At 42.6% G+C, this 5,522-nt stretch overlaps 1 protein-coding gene across 1 annotated transcript in view; it reads left to right on the top strand.

The window, feature by feature from the left end:
• LOC138724321 (broad substrate specificity ATP-binding cassette transporter ABCG2-like) overlaps positions 1-5,522 on the top strand; it is a 434,882-nt gene that overhangs the window by 19,749 nt on the left and 409,611 nt on the right. The gene's annotated exons all lie outside the window — the stretch shown is intronic.

Raw genomic sequence — 5,522 nt, 5'->3', positions numbered from 1 at the left:
ATGCAGATGCACTTAGATGGACTTCTAATAAAATGTATCCCTTTAGATGTAAATAAGGCTGGAAATCGCTTCCCCGCACACAGAAACTCCTCAACCTCTAGATGCCCTTACAAATGAATTAGACTTGCAAGCGCAAATGATCAACACCCAGCAGCAAAAGGAATCATACAGCAGTAATGAACTGAGTGCCCTTTAGCCCAGGGACTGTATTTTGAACGCGGATTGGATGTTGTTATTTCCCTTGGTCGTTGTTAGCATTTAAGAACTTTGTTCTCAGGCTCAGCCTAAGTCTTGCGTGAATGAAATATTAGAGGGGCTTGTGTATTTGTTGCAGGGTATGGGCGAGGGTTGCTTCTCAACCTCATCTACCAGCTACCACCCAGAAGCTGCCTAGACAGCTCTTGGGATATTGTCCCTGTGATTATCCTAACAGCATTTCTCTCCATCTCAGCTCCTGGATTTAAGTGATTATAGGCCACTCTCAGCTTTCATGTATTCAAAAAAGTGTCTTTTTAGCCTAATACAGTTGCAAGGAAAAACTTTGCTCAAACCTCAGCCATCAAATGAGAAGGATGTAAAGTTTATTGTCAATTTGCTCATCTCTCAAATAGTAACTTAGTCATGATTGATACAATGCTTAGCGATGGCGATGGGATTCTTGTGTATTTTATGAATCAAACCAGCTTCCTTCTTTAGAACCACACTACAGCTTTCTGGTAATTTCAGAGCATAAAGTTTATTTTCCTCCCTTAGAAGTCTATAACTGGGCAATCACAATAATTCATAGGGTCCAGGGTTAAAGAATAACCTGAAACGAAACTGTACACACACAAAGCAACAATTTTTTAAATTTTTTTCGGTTATACTATTTAAAATAGATATCATAATTTTAACTAGTTAATACTCTGGTGTCACCTTGTAGGGCAAAGGCATAATATAAAATAGTCTTTGCTCTAAAATCTTGTTTTAGGAAAGAATTATATGGATAACAGTATTTCCATGTTACTCGTAAGGAGGAAAGGCAAAAATAGATGGAAGACAAAGAAAAACAGCAGCAGAGCTACGAAACAGGTCATTGCTAACTTAGTGAAGGACTTACTTATTAAACAAAATGTCTAAGCTGTCCCTTCAGGCCTGGATAAAACCAAGAGCAGGTTTGATCTGCTTGACAAGAGACCAGCCAGTTGCACCAGGCTTCCTGAATCTTATCCACACTCTTCTTCAGCTCCTCTTAGCAGAAGCATCCTGGTGGTCTCTGGAGCAGCACAGACTATGCAGCACTCTGCTCTGAGCAGGGTTCGGATGTTATGTTGGTCACATTGTTTTTGGACTAATCTACCTTCTGAGGAAAGGGCCCCGAATGCCTCAATAAGCCTTAATGGCTTTGAGTGGCTTCAGCTGGACCCTCCACATGCCCCACCCACTCTGGCCCATGGGCTGGGCCTGGGAGCTCATGTAAGCTCAGATCTGGGCTTTGGTGTGGTTCTGCTGTAGGTGTGCTTCTTCCCTTGTCTGTTTGGATGGACTTTGGGTGTGCATTGTAGGTAGCTTGTCTCTTGTGTGTTCCCTTTATACGTATATTGTAATTTGACTCCAGACCCATCTTTTAAATGTGACTTTTGTGTGGTCTCTAGACCCATGTTGTAGTGTTTTCTTCAGTCCTGTCTGACCCTGTCTCGTTTGTTCCTGACTGGACTCCCATGTGGCTGGCTTGTTGCTTGCTCCCCGGCAGGTGCTTCTGCTTGTCCTGCAGAGCTGCTGCAGCACTTTGCTTTTTCTGTTCAGGTTTTCACTTCTTCTTGAGAGGTGGTCTTGCACAGACCTACAAGTGCTGCTGATACGTTATTTGGGGTTCTTGCTGCCCTTTATTTGTGCCTTGGCTGCAGTCAAGAAGACAAAGGATTAGCCAAAAGCCCCCATCAGCCCATGTCTGCTCACCATCAGAACTTAATAAATCCCTGCAAGGTAAGAGTTTAATGTCTTGTGAGGTGGTAGTGGTGGGCATCTGTCCCTCTTAACTTATACTGTCTGTGAAATCAATATTTCAAAACCATTTTCTAGTATCACTGAAGGCTTCTAGGTCAGACAAAGCCTGATGGAGAGAATAAAACAGTTCCTTTTGCCTGCTCCTTTTTCTTCAGCTAGTGTGTTTTTTGTTTTTTCTTTGTTTTTAATCAAAACCTTTGCAGTCTCTATTTATTCCTTCTAGAGGCCTTCAACTTTTTTTTTCATCTCTCTTCTTCCATTGAACATATATGTTAGGACATTTTAGTGCCAGTATCATTTCTTCCTGTAGCCTGGAGGAAAACTTTGAGAATGCATTACTAGGTGCTTTTCTTGTACAACTATGCTTGCTGTATTATAACCCCTTATGTCCACAACTCTGCACGAACACTCATGGTCCTTGTCTCTATGTTTAGTGTGCTCTTAGCTTAGGATAGTAGCCCCTGCATTTTTGCTGTCGGCGAGCACTGCAAAGTTAACTTCAATTTTTTCATTTTAACAAGTGAACTACACATGGAAGCTTTTCTGCTTAGTTGTTTCCTTTTCCCCCCAACCCACTGCTTCTGTAACGAAAACATTTACACACAGTTTGAAGCTAGCCTGTGACTGCTGAAGTGATTTTGAGGCAGATTTGCCAAAGTCTGTTCTGTGCGAGTGCTACCATTTTTGGACTTAATGCCTCCCACTTCTCAGGAACAGGGTTAGGGAAAGAAGAAGAAAATGTGTAATTTTGGAACAAATACATTCATACACATAGTTTTTCCACTACTAGCAGATCACTGGCTTCTGAAGAAAATTTATTTTCAAAAAAGGTATGAAAAATACCCACTGGAAAGACTAGAACTGATGAACTAACATTTTTGGAGAGAGAAATATAAGCAGGTGAACATTCAAATTCATATAAAAGATTTTGATGGTTATGTAAATATGTGCTAGAGACCACTATGTCATGTGGATGTGCCTGGTCTATCTTTAAACTTGCTAATTTGGATATTGTTCATAGTCCATAATTAGTCTAAGCTGGCTTCTGTGCTTAACACGTGCTTCACTTAAAGGAGGGTTTCGCTGAACTTTGCACCGTCACAGCTGTGCTGCTGCTGTTTATGGCACTTGCATGGCTCTGTCTGCACCACACTGTCACTCTGCAGAATCTGATGAGAACTGGGTGCCCACTGGTGAGTTCAGAGAGAAAAGCTGGTTGTGTTTGCCAGGAAGCCAGTGGCTCAGAGGTGTATGGTTGGGAAAGTGAGCACAAGGTGCGAAAGGGGAGAGACGGCGAGCAGGTAATGCTCATCCAGGCAAAACAGGCCCTACTGCTGTAATTGGCTGTCTTGCTGCACAGGGCGTTGAGGATTTTGGGTGTCAGCTACAAACTCTTTAAAGGCAGGATCATTTTGTACAGCTTCTAGTGCTGTGGGCTCCTGATTCCTTGCAGTACCATGGTGTTGGAGCTGACTGTATCATGGGCACAAGGAACAACGAAAAAATTTTTGCTCTCAAACTGGCTTGTGAGGAGTCTTTAATGTTAATTACAGTAACAAATATCTGCAATTTTAAAACTGCTCCATGTTTCTGCCACAATAATGAACTATGAAGAGTCAAAGAATTTGATCTTTAGTAAAGAGCAGCTCTTCCCATTCTTAAAGATTTGTCAGCAATTCACTTCTCAGTCAAGTTGCTTCATTTACATGAATGTGACTTAAAAGTACTTCTTTCTGTATGTAGGTTTGTAGTTTGTTTGCTGTGTTTCATGGGCATGTTCAAATATGCATATTGTATTTGTATGTCTTGTAAGCAAGTAAGTAAATATTAATTTATGCCTTAACATATCTAAAGAGTATGGAATTTGCATATGTTGTGCTGAGGTATGTGTGAATGTGTGGGTGGTGAACGTATATGGGAAGGAACATATCACTTCAAGCAAAGGCATCTTCAAACATGCACATACCTTCATATTCACACGATTCTGCCCGAGAGGGAGGTGAGAAAGTGTGTATCTGTACATGACAACACAGGCACAACTGTGTTGAACATGTATGTATGAGTAAGGGAGTGTGAGCCATCTGCATGTCTCCTGCTGTTGAGTAGAAACATAAAGCTGCAGTATTGTGAGGACCTTGGCTGACAGTCTGGCAGTACCAGGCATGTTTGCAGAAGATGAAGCAGAATAGATAACATGAAAGTTATTTTTGTCTATCAGCTGAAGCATTATAGAGACATCAACAAGCTCTTGTCTCATGCCAGCTTAATTCCTAGTTAATCAGCAGTCTGGTTGGGCAAGGGAAGGAACTCACATCAGGGGCTGATGATGAGCCAAACTTCCCAATACTGATTCTGGAGCCTGCAAGAAGCCCTCAGTATTGCTTTGCCTGCATTTGGCTGCATTGCTGTCCACTGCACAATGCTCTGGGAGAGCTGAATGCTTCATTGTCTGTGTCCTGGTGTGAACCACTGCTGCACAGGGCATGTGGGTTGGTGTTTTATCTGTTTGTCCCCAGGTGGTCAGCAGAGGCTTATTTTTCACTGTGTGTGATCAAATGCCTTGTCCAGGAAAGCTTCAAGAGACTTAAGTAACTCCAATGCTTCCATCCTCACTCTCTGGGCACTTATATATAGCCTGCAAGTAGACTGTTGCTTGTTTCACTCCTATTATGTCTAGTGAGACCTTCCTCTGGTGCCCTGTAGAGATGCTGCTGCTTCTTTCCCTCTTTCATGAGCTAACTCCTATTTTACTCATAGAGACTAGTATATTGCAGCTGAGGAACAGCTCGCTATCTTTTCTGACCTGACTCTCCCATGTGCTTGCTGAAAAACCATGTTCCTCCTTGTTTTCCTTCTGACTGGTTTCTCAGATGCCACCAGAGCAGCGTAGAGGGTACCTGCTTGCTCTGTGACTGTGTGTCTATCACAGACCTACAGCCACACTAATTCAAATGGTGATTGCACAGATACTGGCCAGCACCCTGATAGTCACTTTCTGGGAGTGACTGGCATGGTGTCCTATTGTACAAGTGTCCACAGAGAGGAACAGGAAACAGCAAATTCTCATCTGCGGCTGCTTGGGATTCAACCAAACAAGTTATCATGGGGTGAAATGAGCTTAGGAGTGCCTTGAGTATTGGCCATTTGGGGAAGTTTCTATGCATACTCTTGTCCTCTAGCACTCTAAGGGCAAAGTCATCAAGGGAAAACAACTCCTATTTCTCCATGCCCTCCTGCCACCCCCTTTCCACCTCCCAAAAAAACCCCAAACCAATATTCCGCTCCACACCCCCCAAAAAAAGAACCTAAAACCCAAACCCAAGAAAAAGGTTAGGACTAGGCTACCATGAATTTCCTAGGTCTTAATCACCTGTGGGCAGCTTCTATGGTATAGCTGGTGTTCATGCCCTTTCCTGCTTTTATATTGTGATTTTATCGCAATTAAGTATAGTGTGATTCAACCATTAAGCACTTGTGTAACTCCCATCACATGAATCTGCTTTCAGCTTTGCTGGACTTGCTGATTCCCATATCAT

This window comes from Phaenicophaeus curvirostris, chromosome 9 (assembly GCF_032191515.1).
Source record: "Phaenicophaeus curvirostris isolate KB17595 chromosome 9, BPBGC_Pcur_1.0, whole genome shotgun sequence".
Classification (NCBI taxonomy): domain Eukaryota; kingdom Metazoa; phylum Chordata; class Aves; order Cuculiformes; family Cuculidae; genus Phaenicophaeus; species Phaenicophaeus curvirostris.
This window is presented reverse-complemented; position numbering and strand designations above follow the sequence as displayed.